Source organism: Canis lupus, chromosome 4, assembly GCF_048164855.1.
Source record: "Canis lupus baileyi chromosome 4, mCanLup2.hap1, whole genome shotgun sequence".
Lineage (NCBI taxonomy): Eukaryota > Metazoa > Chordata > Mammalia > Carnivora > Canidae > Canis > Canis lupus.
In genome coordinates this window covers 42,169,886-42,185,919 of record NC_132841.1, presented here as the reverse complement: position 1 = coordinate 42,185,919, position 16,034 = coordinate 42,169,886, and the positions used below count along the sequence as shown (strand labels likewise).

The 16,034-nt window shown below is 42.8% G+C and overlaps 1 protein-coding gene across 1 annotated transcript in view; it reads left to right on the top strand.

The window, feature by feature from the left end:
* The window catches only part of KCNIP1 (potassium voltage-gated channel interacting protein 1), a 339,153-nt gene that overhangs the window by 90,967 nt on the left and 232,152 nt on the right, over positions 1-16,034 (top strand). The window lies entirely within an intron of this gene.

Below are 16,034 nucleotides of genomic sequence, written 5' to 3'. Positions count from 1 at the left end.
GCGTGATTAAGGAATTGTTATTCGCTGGCTGTACATCATTACCACCCAGAATTCGTCGCCGGAGCGCTCACAGATGGAGTCACTGAACTATGATTATATTTTAGAAAATGAAAGGGGACAAATCTAAAAAGGCAATAAAGCAAATTAGGAGCCTTCTTGAGGGATAGGATTATTACTGATTAAGTATATTTGGCATCAAAAATGTGCTAGCACTTTGGCAGTTTAAATTACACATTCGTGCAGTCAACGTTTTTACTGGTCTCAAAATTCGTGTTATTTTGGTCTTCTAATCACATTTCCTTTCACCCTCCAAATTGACAATTTGAAAGAACATTAGAAATGCTCTTTTCTGAAGGACCATTTGCCTTCAAAATGCATTTACACTCAGCAGCTATTAAAAGGGTATCACCCACTCATTTAGTTTCTCAATTTAACTTTAAAGGAAAGTTACTGTACTAGAGGAAGTAGCCCCCATTTCAATATAACAGTCTTCGTCATGTCTCTCCATATGCTGGATTAGTGCTGTAGGATTGCAGGAGGCAATTTGCAGGCATCCATGGCCACCATGTGACCCACTGACTGGAGGTACGCTGCCACATACCCTATAGGAATGGAACTACATTCCTGTTGTCAATTCACTTTTTAATGGATCTGAGAGTAACTTTGGGGCATATCTCTTGAAGAGCACTCTAACAGAAGTCAGAGTTAAAAGAATTTCCTTGTAGTCCTGGCTCACCCTCCTATCAGCTGTGTGACTCTGGATATATCATTTCACCTCTCTGAGCCTCTGTGTTCCCATTTCTACAAGTACATAGTACCTGCCCCATAAGGTTGCTGGGATGGCAACTGGAGATGAACGCCTATGGTGTGCTTGCACTGTGCCCTGTGCACAAATGATGTCCATAAGGGTGCTTCTCTCTGCCACCCTCCTCACCCTCTATAATCATGATCTAATCCAGCCTGGATCTCACTCTGGAGGTCTCTTTCACCAAGAGGATCATATCTATCAATTTTCTCTCCTGGTGCTCATTAACCAGTGGAATTCTACTTGGCCAACACTTTCAGCTCCATTCAATGTCTCTTGTCCCTGGGTACAGTCCCCAGGGTAGAGCTGAGCTAAAAAATCCCTGCCCAAATGCCAGCCCCATGCAAAGCAGCTTAGGCCAAAACTAGGCCTTGGTCTTTAGAAAGAGTCCTGGCTCAGGGTCTCAGACCGTAGGCCAGGGTTGAAGGTGGCAGGAGATGAGCAAAGAAAATCCTAGAGTGCAGGGTCACAGAAAGGGTACTCACTCATCACAAGATGGGCTTGGGGCCCTCCTCCTCCAAGGATAGGCATGGCAGATTATTTCCCAGGATGACAGCATCCTACATTGTCATCTGTGGTATCATCTGGCTAATCCTCCCATTGAAGCTGGGGTTTGTGTATCCTCCCCTGAAATCTGTATGGTACTTGACTGACCAATAGAGTTCAGCAGAAATGACCTCATGTGATCAAATGACCCAACTAAGGCTAGATCATCCAAGGCAACTCAGCTTCCACCTTGCTTACTGGAATGCTCTCTCTTGAGATCTTTGGCTGATTTGTAAGCAGTCTGCCTATCCTGAGATCCCCAAGCTGTAAGGAGGTCCAAACCTGTCCACATACACAGACCATGTAAAGAGACTCTAAGACTCCCTGAAATGAGATGGATGTCCAACCAGGCCCCCACTGCAGCCACCATCTAGCTGCACTTGCATGAGACACTGAGCCAACACCCAGATAAGCCTTTCTTGAGTTCCTGACCCACTGAGATGATGAGAGAGAAGAAAATCATAGTGTTGTTTTAAGCCACCAATTTTAGAGGCGATGACTGGAACAGAGGGGTGGGGGGTGGGTCCACTGTGGAGTAAGTTCCATTAAGTCAAGTGCATCTGTTTTACCTTCGTCCACACCATCTTCATCTCTCTCACCTCTACCACTTACCTGCTGTATGACCTTGGGCAAGTCTCTCCAACCCTCTGAGCCTCTGTTTTCTCATTTCTAAAACAAGGTCATGGTAGTACATCCTCATCAAGTGATTATGAGGATAAAATGAGACAGTTATGAAAAGTGCATAGACTAGTACCTGACATGTAATTTAATAAATATTAGCTATCCTGGAGAGCTACTTCAGAATTGGCAGCATGATGTGGAGAAACTGGAACCCTCATACGCTGCTGCTGGGAATATAAAATGATGCAGCCATTGTGGAAAAACAGTTTGCTGCTTCCTCAGTAAGTTAAATATAAAATTTTCCACATGACCAGCAACTCCACTCCTGGGTATATCCCCAAAAGACTGGATAACAAGCATTCAAACAAAAACTTGCACATGAATATTCACAGAAATGCTATGCACTATAGCCAACAGGTGTGAACAGCCCAACACCCATCGAAAGATGAATGGATAAACAAATGCTGTGTATCTATTCAATGGAATATTCTCTATCCATAAAAAGAAATGAAGTACTGATACTTGCCATAACATAGATGAAGCTTACAAATATTAAACTAAGTGAAAAAAAGGCTACAGGCTTTTTTCAACAAAAGATACCTCTTATATAATTCCATTTATGTGAAAAGCCCAGAATAAGGAAATCTGTAGTGACAGAAAGTATATTTAGTGGTTACCGAGGACTACAGATGGGGCTGGGGAGAAAATGAGCAGTGACTACTGGTGGGAACAAATTTTTTTTGGAAGTGATAAAAATGTTCTAAAAGTGATTGTGTTACTGGTCACAGAACTCTGCGAATATACCAAAAGCCACTGAGTTATACACTCTAAATAGGTGAATTATATAGTATGTAAATTATGTCTCAGTAAATCTGTTATATAAAAACATGAATTAGCTATCCCTAAAATCCCCACTGGTTATCCTGCCTCCAACTGCCCACTTTCATTCTCCTCTCTGGCCTCGTCAGTGCAAATAAAACATACATACATAAAGCAGATTGTGTCCCTCCTCTGCTCAAAATCCTCCAGTCCCTCCTGATTTCACCCCAAAGTTAATTCATTATAATAGCTATGCTGATCTGAACCTTTTACCTCTGACATCATCTCTGTCCACTCTCCTCTTTGTGTGCTTCATTCCAGCTACACTGAGCTCCTTGCTCTCCCCCCAACACATCACGTATATTCCAGCCTCAGGACATTTGCGTTAACTCTTCCCTCTGCCTGTACCATGCCTTCCTCAAATAACTATATGCCTCACACTATCACTTTTTCTACATTTTTGCTCAAAAGTCAACTTCTCAAGAAGGCTTCACTCTGAGGACACCATTTAAAATTATGACTTGTACCCACCTTCTCTACCACTCCCCAGGAACTTTCAATTTCCCTTTTCTTGCTTTATTTATACTTTTACCATAGTATCTATCTCTCAGGATTCTCTTTAATTAATTAATTAATTAATTTATTTATTTATTTATTTATTTATTGAATCTATTTATTGTCTAACCCCTTCTACTAGAATATACCCTCCATGGAACAAGGAATTTTTAAATCTGTTGTGTTAATTGACTTACCCACAGATACATAGTAGACACTCAAAAAATTGCTAAATTGTTGGACTATATCTCACTCCTCTGTTCTTCCTTGATCTCAAGATAAAGCCCAACTTCACACACTCCTGCATGACCTGCCCAACCCTTTCACTTCAGCTACATTCGGCTATTACAGCTTTCCTACCATTCTCTGTATTCCCAAACTCTGAGTCTCAGCCGTTTCTCCTTCTGCCTAGAATCCCCATCGCTAGCATGTATTATTATTCCCCATTGTACAGATAAGACAACAAAGGCTTAGAAAACTCAGTCATTTGTCCAGGGCCTCTGACTTCAAAGGGCTTATGGTTTACTGGGGAAGACAGATTTTGATCAAATCATAACACTAATACATATGCATTAGATATGGAGATACTGCTTTGAATGTCATCTGAACTGGAGGGCAGAGAAGGCTTTCTGACCTAGGTCTGAGCAATGAGTGGGAATTTGCGAGTAAGATAGGTATGAGAGCACATCGGAACAGCATTCTAGAACATTTATGCCAGGTCCCAAGAGAGAAGGAAATGGTCCATTCCTGCCAATGAAAGACCAGTTTCTCTGGGACACAGAGGGTAGAGGGGAATAGCAGGACAATCAGGCAGGGGAGGGTCAGGAAGGCCACATTGTGAAGTGTAAACTTTACCTTAATAGTTACATTTAACCACTGAGGGGTCTTTGAAGGGATGATCAGAGTGATAAGCCTTGCATTTGTGAACTGTGGTTTGGAGGACAAGTGAGGGGATTTGCAGGACAGATGTGGGAGATAGTGAGTAGGCTCTTGCAATGGTCCAACAAAGAAATAATGCCTAGCTGGCACTAGGGTGTTTTAAATTGAGATGGAGACAAGTAGGAAGGTTAAAAGATATTTATGAGTTAAGAATGGACAGGACATGGTGACAGATGAGGCATGACACTAGAGAGGAAAGGCAGAGCCAAGCATAACACCCAAATCTGCATTGCATAATAGGGTGAATGGTGGTGTCATTCACTGAGAGAGAACGCCCAAGAGGAAGATGTGGTTGACAGGGGATAGGGCATGAGTTCAAGCTGGACCACATATCCAAGTGAATTTGACCAGTGAGAAAGCAGGTATATAGGGCTGGAGCTTGGAAGACAGGTCTGGAGTAAAGATACAGACCTCATCTGTGAAGAGATAGTGACTGAAGTCAAAAGAATGGATGCAATTGCCCAAGGGAAGAGTGAAAAGTGAGAAAGGTAAATGATCTACGACCAAGTCTTACAGCTGAGGAAGCAGAGGAATAGCCAGGAAGGAGAGATGAAAATCAGGCAAGGATGATGTCATGGAAGGGAGGAGAATACAGTGTTTCAAATGCAGCAAATCTGAAGTCAAACATTACAGAAAAGTCCAGCAAAACAAGACTGGAACCTGGCCACTGGGTATGGTGACATGGCTGCCATTGGTGACCCTAGGGAGAGAAGTTTTGGTGGAGTGAAGGCGCAGAGCCAGAGTACAGTGTGCTAAGGGACGGGCAAAGATGGGGACAGGAACATACCCAGTGTAGACAACCCCTGAAAGCAGTTTGGCCATGACCCAGAGGAGATAAAAGGGAAGATGGCTAATAGGGCTTGGGAGTCACAGTACTTTCGTTTATTCTTTTTTTTTTTTTTTTTTTTGAGATTGATTCAAGCATGTTTAAAATGCTAATGAGAAGTATGCAAGTGAGAGGGAACTGTGGAATGCTATAGGAGGAAGAAAATGATGGATGTCAGCAATAAGAACGTGTGAAGCCCACAGCAAGACCAGGGTATGGGTCTGGGCCTCAGCTGGGAGGAGGGCCAGCTGTATACTCACAGGAAGAAAGGAGAGGCAGGTGCAGGTGTAGGGAGGCCAGCGGGTGCAGCAGCAGGCAACAGAGTGGGACCCCACACATGGTCCAAGTTAGGAGGGCATCCTCTTAGGATGAGGGAGGTGACAGTGGCAGGCCCATAGGTTTGAGCCATAGTGGAAATGGTCACCAAGGGAGCAAGTTGGATTAATTTAAGGAATAGAAATGGAGACAAGGCATATGAGAAAATGCTGAAAATAAGGGGAAATTGGGACCTTAGGGCAGCAATTACAGAAGGGGGAGAGGAAAGATTGGGGTAATGGGGAGGGATGGAAGACATCCAGGTGCAAATACAAAGATAGGTGTCATGAAGTAGAGAAAGTCAGGAGTAGAATCCTCAAACACAATTCAGTGAATGCTACTGTGTCAAGGTTCAGATTGAAATACATTTTAGTTATACAGTTTTTCTTATAAGTAATTCATGCTCATATTCAAAATGTATTTTTTAAAAGTTCGGAAAAGCATAAATGGAAAAGGGAAGTCACCATACCCTAGACATGCTTGCTATGTGCCATTCTCAGTTTATCTTTTTACATTTTAGAATGTTAACTCAGGTTCTCCAATGAATTGATCTTAAGAATAAGTGTTCTTGGTCTTGTTAACAAGGGAGCCAGCATAAGACAAAAGAATTAGCTAATGTGTACTTCTTAGGGGTATGTGTCTATAAGGACAGGAATACACATGGGAGGTTTTTATGGGCCAGACTTGAAGATGTTCATGTCACTTCTCCTTCTATTCAAATCCCTGAGAACTCAGTCACATGGTCATACCTAATTATAAGAAAGGCTGGAAGACATACACTCTGGAAGATGACTCTTGTGGTCAGCTAGGAGCTTCAGCCCACAGTAGGGGAGCAACTTTTACCCTGGGAATATTTGGAATTAAGTGGATAAGTGTAGTAGAAAATCATACCCTTTGCAACACAATATTTGTGCTTTGTAATAAGCTGAGCTTATATACCTGTCATGTTTAAGAAAGTGTGGCCTTTTAGAGTCACAGACTAACTTTTCCATTCTAATGTAAAATAATTAATTGAGCAATTAATTGACTTCAGATTTTAAGTTGAAATCTAACTAATAAGTATTGGAACCTGTAAAAGAATAAAAGATTTGCTGTATTTGTAAGTTTAATGAATTATATTTACACTAGTTACTTAATACTTAAAAGGTTTGTTAGACAACTGAAGTACTTAAAAAGAGATTCAAATATATTAAATCTATAAATGCAGTTTACAATGTTTACAGCAATTTAATTAAACCCATTTGTAAATGCGAAGAAACATTTCTCAAAGGTGCCCTTAAAAGTGATTGTTAAAATTTGCTAGACTTATAAATAAATAATAGGATTTGTAAACTAAACTTTAAAGCATATGAAAGAACTTGGGTCTGTATGAATTTGTAACTTTAATAAATTGAACATTAATTTTAAAAACCGAAGAAACCTTTGAATAATATTTTAAGTGCCAGAGAGCTTTCCTCAGGGCATCAAATTAATAGTTTTTTATTATTAAAAAAACATATAGTTATGATAAAAAATTCAACCAACATAGAAGGGAAAAGGTGAAGCCCCTAGGGCCAATCCCCCAGGCAACCATCACTACTAGTATCTTGAGGATCCTTGCAGAAATCCTCTACTCATCCACTTATGAAACACCCTCCCCTCTGCTACCCCACCATTTTGTATACAAAGAGGTCTACTCTGTCTAATATTCTGTACTGGTTTTTTCGCTTAATGATATAATTCACGTAGCTTATAAAAATAAAGGTAAAAGCTGCTCCCTTCATCCCTCACCTCTTTCTTGGCATATGGCTTCCCCTCTCCCCTTCAAGTTGTGGCCATACTCATCTTGAGTATGGAGCTGGTGCTCTATTCCCACCCAATGTCCTGGCCCACCTTTCCACTCACCCCACAAACCCCCTCAGCACACAAAATGGCACATACCCAGGTACCAATGGCTTCCACAGCAGCAAATCCACCAGAGAGGACTCAGTTCTTTTCCTCGATCTGTGGCCGTGACAGTTTGCTCTCTCTTTCTTCTTGCTCACTGGGCTTCCCACAGTCTCTACCTTCTGCCCTCTACCACTTTCTTTCCTCACATGTTCTCCTACTTAGATATCACATCTACAAGTACTTTAGAACCTGGTCCTTAAGTGTCCTCTTGTCATCCTAAACCTTTTCCTAAAGTGTGTCTCTGCCCACAGTTTCTGTCCCCACCTATGAACAGCTGATGCATACATTTGTATGTCTCCAGCCCGGGAGCCCCATCCAAATTCTTAATAGATCTAGACAACTACTCAAGAAGCTCTTCTTCTCCAATGGCTCAAAGGAGGACTGGCTACATAATTTATTTGGCTTAGTGCAAAATGAAAATGAAGATCCCTTTGCTAAAAATGTATTAAGGATTTCAAGATGGCAACAGAAGAGTATTAAACCACGTGTGGGCCTTATGTGACTACACAGGTCTTGCACCCAAGAGGTGGCCCCATTCAGAGACATCTCAAATTCAAGCCTATAAAGAAGCACACACCTCCCACCCTACCACCAAATCTGTCCTTTCTTGTCTTTCCTGTTTTCATAGATGGCAGGGCTACCATCCAGCCCTTATCCATGGCACCACCAAGCCCCCCAACAAGTTCCTGCTCCTGCCGCTGGCTATCCCACCTGCAGCCCCCCCAAGCCACCATCATCTCCTTTCTGACTGGCAGCAGGCAACAGCCTTCTCTTGATCCCCACACCCTCTCCCCACATCATTCTACCATCTCCACTACGCTCAGAGAGGGTTTGTTGGTTTGTTTTCTTCAAAATATAAACCTAACTATGATGACTCATTCCCCACCCCCACCCCCCGCTCCATCCGTTTCCCCCACAATCCCTTGCTGAAAACCCCTTAGCGCCTTCCCATTGAAAATCTCTTTCCCACATAATCATTTTTCTTTTGACTTTTTTTTATCATATAGACATTTTTATGTTTTTGTAATCAAATATGTCAGTCTTTTGTGGCTTTTGAGATTCATTGTTTTTCTCAGAATGATTTTTTTCCTACTCTAATATTATAAAAATCTTATCTGTGTTCCTTCCTATATCTTGCATTCTCTCTTTTTTCTTTTTTGCATGTAAATGTTTGATCCATGTTTGGATGTGAGGCATGAGCCTTCAGCTTTGTTTTACTCCCAAAGCCCAGTAGCCCTCCTCCAGTGTCCCCTGACTGAGCCATCTTTTCCTCTCTGAATTGCAAAGCCACCTTTACCTGGTCCTGAATTCCTATTGGCATTAGGGCTTATTTCTGGACTTTCCACTCTATCCCATGGATCACTCTTTCCTCGGGTACACGTTTTCTGATGGCCTGATGTGAATCAAGGATAAAACCTAGATTCTTCCAGGGCATGAATGTCCTTCGCTCAATCCCCCATAAATAACAATTGCTTCCACTAGGCTTTTCTCTTTCTTTCTTAATAAGAGATGGCGATAACAGAGGTCTGAGACTCTATTTTCTGGCGAGGTCCAGAATGCTATTACTCTGGGCTATTGATTGAGGGCAGAGCTATCAGCACATGTAGAACTGATACCATTGTGTGGGAAAACTGAAGAGCCCATCAGAGATTCCATCCCATCCTTATCGAAGGAGCTGCAAGTCTTTGAATTCCTAGCACTTGTTCATGCCTCTGGGCTTTCCCTTGGGTCCTTCCCTCCTCTACTTCTTCTTTCCTTCTGCTAAACTATCCAAATCTTCAAAACTTAGCTCAGGTGTCCCCTGTCAATAAACCTCTCCTGAGGCTCCTCTGTGCTGCTGGCCTGGGTTCACCTCTGCCGCAGCCCCTAGCACATGCACACCATGAATGACATCCCTTCTTGCCCCACATCCCTCTCCCCAGACAGGGGGCAAGACCCAGATCTGGATTGACTTGTGCTCTCCACCTTGCCCTGACCCTCAGCCCAGCTCTTTAGGGTGTGCGGGGTAGAGGCATCTATTGGTTTTCTGTACAAAAGCTATACCTGATTATTATAGAAGAGAAGATCCAGATAAAAGAATAGCTCTAAGTAATCTCATCTCCCAGTCCCAATGCCTTTTCCAGAAGAAGCCGCTATTGGTGTGCTGGATAGCTTGGTAAATGTCTGCAGAAGAAATGGCCAACTTTCCTGCAATGGAGGGCTGCTCACCCCTCTTCAGACAAAGAAAATTCTCGTACTTTTTTTACAGCTCAGGGAGACAGGGAGGCTCAGAAAGGCAAGCTGTCATAGCCAACAGTGGCCCAGCTGGGCTTTGTAGTCTGTTCTGATAAGGAAGCTGCACTTACCATGCCACAGTGCAAGTCCCCCGGCCTGGATACTGCTCCTGGCAGAAGCAGGGACGTACCAGGCCTCGTCCCATGTGCTGCCTGGGGCACGGTGCTCAGGCCTCCTTCCACCTGCATCCCAGGCCTGAGGCCCTCCCTGGATCCCTGCTTCCCCCTCTACATCTCGCTTTCTTCCAAACCTATTCATTTATCACCTTTTGATGAGCTCTTCCAGGCAAGCCATGTCAGGAAATTTCTTGGTGTTCGTTTTAATAAAACTTAATTATTAAGACAGCCTCACAAGTCATAATACATTTAGTGGCTCATTTTTCACTTTTCCACTAGAGGCCTCCTGGCAGCCAGGTGGGAGGAGTGGAAGCTCTGGGGAGAGAAGTGTCAAAGGCCTTTCTGGCCCTGTAGGAGCTGAGGTGAGGGGAACATGTCCCTGACCCTTTTTCTCTATCAGCCCTCAGGCTTCACTCTCATATCAGAGGGGTGGGGTGGAAAGAGTACCCGACATGGAGTCGGGAGGTCTGGGGCAAAGCCCTGCTTCTGCCACAGATTGCCAGGCATGTCTCTGGGAAATACAGATCTCCCCACTACATGAAAGTAGAGTGCCCCTATGAAACTTTTCCCTAAGCCCAAATGGCATAAGGCAAAGAAGCAGTTACTTATGTGGAAGAAATTTTGAGCATTTCCAGACCCCAAAAATCACCTCTCTTAGGGTTTTTTTTTTTTTTTAATGTCTTTGGCCACCTCTTGCTAATGGATGCACAAAATAAATTAGGATAAAGCACAGATGCTCATAGACACAGTTCAGAGCTGTGGCGGCCTGATGCTGAGATGCTGAGTGTGGCTCCCAGGGAAGGAGAATCGTGTGGCCACTGTCACTGCTCTGCTTGGGGTGTGCGCTGCCTCTATAACAGCTCTCTGCAAAACCCACACCACAGACTATTTTCACTTTCACCTTTGTTTGCAAAAAGAAAAAATCTTTGGATTTCTTTTAGTAGCAGAAAGTGGTACTAATTTAGGTCTTCTGTAAAAATGAAGTAATATAACACAACCTTTCCTCATATGGGGGATACCTGTATAGAGTTTCCCCAGGCCTCAACTTACTCATCTGCAAAATGGGAATAGTTTTGGTCCAAACCTGACAGAGCCATTGTGAGAGTCAGAAGCAAGATCCTGAAATGAGAAGCCACCCCAATAGGCTGATGGAGGCAAACCTATAAGTATGGAAGCTGGCCATGGTGACACTTGTCTCCACTGGCCTATGAATCAGATCATCTGGGGAAAAGATGGGGTGAAACTGCAGGTCATCTATAGTCACAGGCATGGTCGACATTTATTAACGGCTTAGCCTATTCTAGGCCCTGTTCCAGGCCTGAGGGCTTTATCTGCACAACTCACAAAATCCTTACGACAGTCCTAGTTGTTACTAGGATTATAAGGTTGAGACTAGTAGCATCCATATTTTACAGATGAGGAAACAGAGTCAAAGGGAGGCAAATGCAATATTCCCAAAGTTACAGAACTAGTTGGTGGTGGAGCCAGATTTGAAGTCAATGCCCTGGGAGGAATCAGGGAGAGGCCAGGGAAGTTTATAATCAGGGTGACCCTCACCCTAAAGTTGAGGGGAATGCAGAGGTCAGTGAATACCAGAGTCCATGGCAGTTTGATGTGGAGATGTGAGCACGCTTGTGGTGCTTACGAGTAAGCTGGATTCTACTCTTGCCCCCTCTTCAACAGATCCCATAATAGCAACATGGTCCTGGCAACATTGCCAATTCTCTGACCCCAACCCCACCAGGAGGTAAGCAGGGAGACAGGTTGGTAAAGCGTACACAGAATGATATTTTTATTCTGAAAAGAATCACAGTGTGTGGGTCCAGGAATGAAATCACCTTCCATTTATTGAGTACCTATTAAGTGCCAGGCCCCATCCTACTGTAAGCTTTATGTACGATGATTTCTGATTCCCACAAGAACTCCTCTGGGGTCATCAGTATTATTTCCATTTTGCTGATGAAGAAACAGGCCCAGAGAGCATAAGTGACCTGTCCCAGTTCACACAGCCAGGTCAATAGGAATGCTGGCAACTAAACCCAGCTCTGACCAATCTCAAAGCTTTTCTCTTCTGCTGCCCTGTTTTCCTCTGTATCATATCCACTCCCATACATTCATGTCAGCCTCACTCTGAGCACCTACTGTGTGCCACACACCAGCTGAGTGCTGTTTGAACAGGCCAGGTCTGCTCCCTCCCTCCCCCCACCACCTCCATGGAAGGGGAGGGTCTCTGCGGGGAGAAGCCTCCCTGCCTCCCACCTCAGACCCAGAGAGACAGTCAGTCTCCCACGCTGCTGTCCCAGGAGCAAGCAGGCAGCTTTTCTTAGGTTGTTCTAAGTTAAGGATTCTCTCTTCTGGTAAAACAAGGAAACAGAGGAGATAAAAATAAGAAAACAAAAAGAGAAAGTCACAAAGTTACAAGAACTCTCAAAATATCTTTCTGTTCTGGATACAACTCCCTAACACAACTGGGGTAAGGGCCCCTTTGGGAAGTTTTTATCTGCAGTTTCAAGGGCACTTAAAGAGGGCTGGAGCAGGCCCTGGTTATGCACCCCACTTCCATTTCTTCCCTCCTTTCCTTCTTACCTCCCTGCTAACAGACCCAGGTTTTATTCCATCCCCCAGGGAAGCTAACCCTACCCTCGGCTCAGAGTGAAATCCTGAGTGATCCAGGACGCCCTCTTTCCAATGATGGGTTCAGGGGTGGCTGTGACCCCATCCTTCCTGGGGTCAGGGAGATGATTTCATGATTATTGGGTTGGCTTGGGTTTAAATTTGTTTCTAATTTGCAGTTCCAAATTATCAGGCGCTAATTCTCTGGTTAGTCACAATGGCAGATGACAAAAGGTCAAAGCGTAGAGCTGTCCTCTTACTTCCTGTTGGGGCCCACAGGTTCTTTTCCTCCACAGTCTGACTCAATTATTTTAGTGTCCTCACCTTAGATGGCAGACTTGTCTCTGTTCCAATCTGGGTTTTTATTTTCTTCTTCATGGCTGACCAGTTAAAGGCATACTGTTGATAACAGAACGAACAGAAAAGATTCTGGGTTAGCCTTAAAAAATAGACATGTTGTAATTTGTCTTGAATTTTGACCTTTCAATAAATAACTTGTTTCTAAATTATAGTCTTGGTACAGTGGTATGACTCACTGAAATGGTTAATAGCCTGAAATCTTGATTTTAAAGCAAATTTGGGTAAATAAAATTACCTGTTTTTCTGCTGACTTCTGCTTTGGAGAGCCGTTCTCTGAGAAAAGCATTGTTACCCCACAAGCTAACACATCACTCCTTTTATGGAGCAAAGAGCCTCAAATTCTTCACATTCAAGAAAAACGAAAATATTCTGACCACGTCCTAGCAGTAATGCTCAACATCAATTACGAAGCACAAAGACAGTTTTGAAATGCAAAATATTTTGTTATAAATGGCCTTCCCTTGGGCCCACAGATGAGGACATTTCCTATACGTTACTTGGACCTATAACTTCCCCTTGGGATTTTATATCTACCAGAAAGTAAATATTTCTTTTTTACGAGTCTAAGACAACCACTTGTTTATTTCATGGATTTGGCTCTTAACTTTTTACCTGATAGCCTGATTTAGAGTCATTCGTGGCTCTTGTCATTATTCATTCATTGAACAGATGTGTTTGAATGCTGCTGTGTGGGCCTCTTGCAGTGCCACTGGAGAGATAGAGATGAATCCAACATGGCCCTGTGCTCAGAATTCACATCTTCAGAGATGTGTAAGTTTGCATTTGCCATAGAACATGACAAAAACTCCAGTGTTCATGCATTCAAGGAGGGTAAGAACAAGTCACCTTGTGGTCGGAGGTCAGGAAAGGCTTCAGAGAAAAAGTGTCACTTGGATCTTAGCACCTTCTGGAGGCTTGAAGCAGCGGGGTTGAATTCAGGGGTCAAGATGCATCTAGAAGGGCAGTGGGGGTTGAATGATAGAAGGCCCAGTAGGCCAGGTAACAGCTGGTGCTTTACGCAAATAGACTCTCTGGTAATCATATTCCTTTGGTATCTTTTGTAAGTTCCTTGTTTAGTTATTACACACTCATCCTAAACTTTGGTGGATGATGGTTAGAAAGGTATCACAGACACAGGCAAAGGACAGAAGCCCTTTAATTTGGCTTTTTCAATGGAATAGGAGAAGTCACAGCACCTATGATAGTAGGAAAAGCTTCTTTGGCCTTCAAGTCGCAGGAGAGTACCTGCTGTTGACATGGGTCTTGATAAGGGTATGGATCCCTCAGGCCCATGGAATGCTTCCTCTGCTGTTCTCAAGAGGGGGTCTTAACCCCCCAATTCCGAGGCACTCACAACCTGATCCTGAAGACTCCAAACTCAGCCCAAGCTGGAGGGCTTATGCAAGACCATGCAACTCCAAGGCCAATTTTCCATGCTCACTTTCCTAGGAGCACCATCTCCCTGTCAAGCCCAGTTCTGCATTGTCAGAACAATTCCCTGCATTCCTAAGTTTCTAGGTGAGAATTTTGGCATCTTGGGTTCCTTTTAAGTAGGACATACTTGTAAGCTCTAAAATAAAAAAGAAAAGGTTCTTGAAAGGTGTTAGCTTTCAAGATTATGGTTCAGTGGGATTTTCAAGGTGCCTAGGGTGAATAAAAATGACACAGACAGCTGAACACTTCCTACAAATGAAACAGCAATATAGATCTGAGTTTCATGCCTGACTCTTGAGGTGGTCAATGAAAAGGAAAAGAAAGCAAAGGGTTGGCAGGATTTTCAGGGCATTTGCCCCCCAGATGTTTCAATCTTATTTTCTTTGGACTTTGAAAAGTGGAACTGCAAGTTACCTGTCAAGGAAGCATCAAACCAGAAGAATTCAAAATATGTGGTGTGGCCATGCAGGGGCAAGCCTTCAGAGGGGACCTCTCTCTGTTGGTTGCTTAGAAAACTAGGACTTATTGCCTGGGGGCATCTTGAAGAAGTCACCAGCTGGAGGCACTGAACAGGCCTATATGATAAAATACTGCTTTTCTAAAGAAAATAATAATAATACCAGATAAAATCATATATTATAACATATACAATACAATGTCATAATAATAATAACAAACCTCGGGGGAGGGACTGGTAAGGCACCAGAGACAATTGACTGAGAGGTTAGGACTCCTGCCCCAAAGATTCCTCTCATCTTCTGCATAGGACCTGGAAAAGCTCCATTTGATCAATTCCTTTGAGACATGAAGACTTCTCCACTTCTAAGAATCTTCACGTGAAATGCAAGCACAGTGTGGCATGCCCCAAGGCAAAAATAATCTTCAGTCCCTTCTGATCATAGTGCAGTTCCATGAGGATGATACCTCTCTTTTTGGCCCTCTCAGAGGCTCTGGAATTTTGGCTGTGATGCACTGATAGTCCTTTCATGCCTGTGGGACATATGTCATCAGGAGGGAGCCACATACACACCTCTTTACACTTTGCATAATATTCAACTTCCCAATCTCATGAATCTATTCAACAATCTTTCCTTGACATTCAAACACTATTTACTTCATCGATAAATCAAAACTTATTAAACTTTGAACCAATTAGAATTTATCAAACTTATGAACATTTGTTACAAAATTATTTACCCACAGTCTCCAAAATTTTTCACTAAAACCCTAAGTTTAACGTGTCAGACTCCCTTAAATGCTTTAAGCACCTAAAAAGTCAGCCAAAATGCACACAAAAAATCACCAGGACTGAAAAATACAGACTTACAGTTGCTCTTAAACTTGTTACAAAGTATAAAGATCATGGATATAGGTGGAATGTTTCATTATTTTTATACTTACAGTTTCTCAGAGTTACTTTCTTAGAATTAATATGGCAGTTTCTAGAATTAGGGCAAAAAAAATTATTTTCTGCTCTGATTACAGAGTTCTTCTAATACCAAAAGAAAAACAATATCATGTCAGGCCAGCGTTTGGGGGTCACTGTTCCTTATTTGGGACACCAATAAAGAGTCTTCCAACATTATTACGCTTACTATTAACAGATTGTTAAATGTGGCTTCAGTAAGAATGTGAAAGTCCATGCCTTTCATGTAGATGTTCTTTTCTGTGACCAGAAGTTTCTCCCCAATGATGTTTCATCTCCTGCAAAACCAGGGATAGAAAGTCAGCATCTTGCTGTTTTCATGAAGATAGTTAGCCGACTCAGGGTCTCCTACCACTTTATTGCTTCCTTCCTGTTACTGTGCATTACTACTAATTTCTATTTTTTTCTCCATAACTATTAGATGTATTCAAAATCCACTCTTTCTTCCTTACAAGG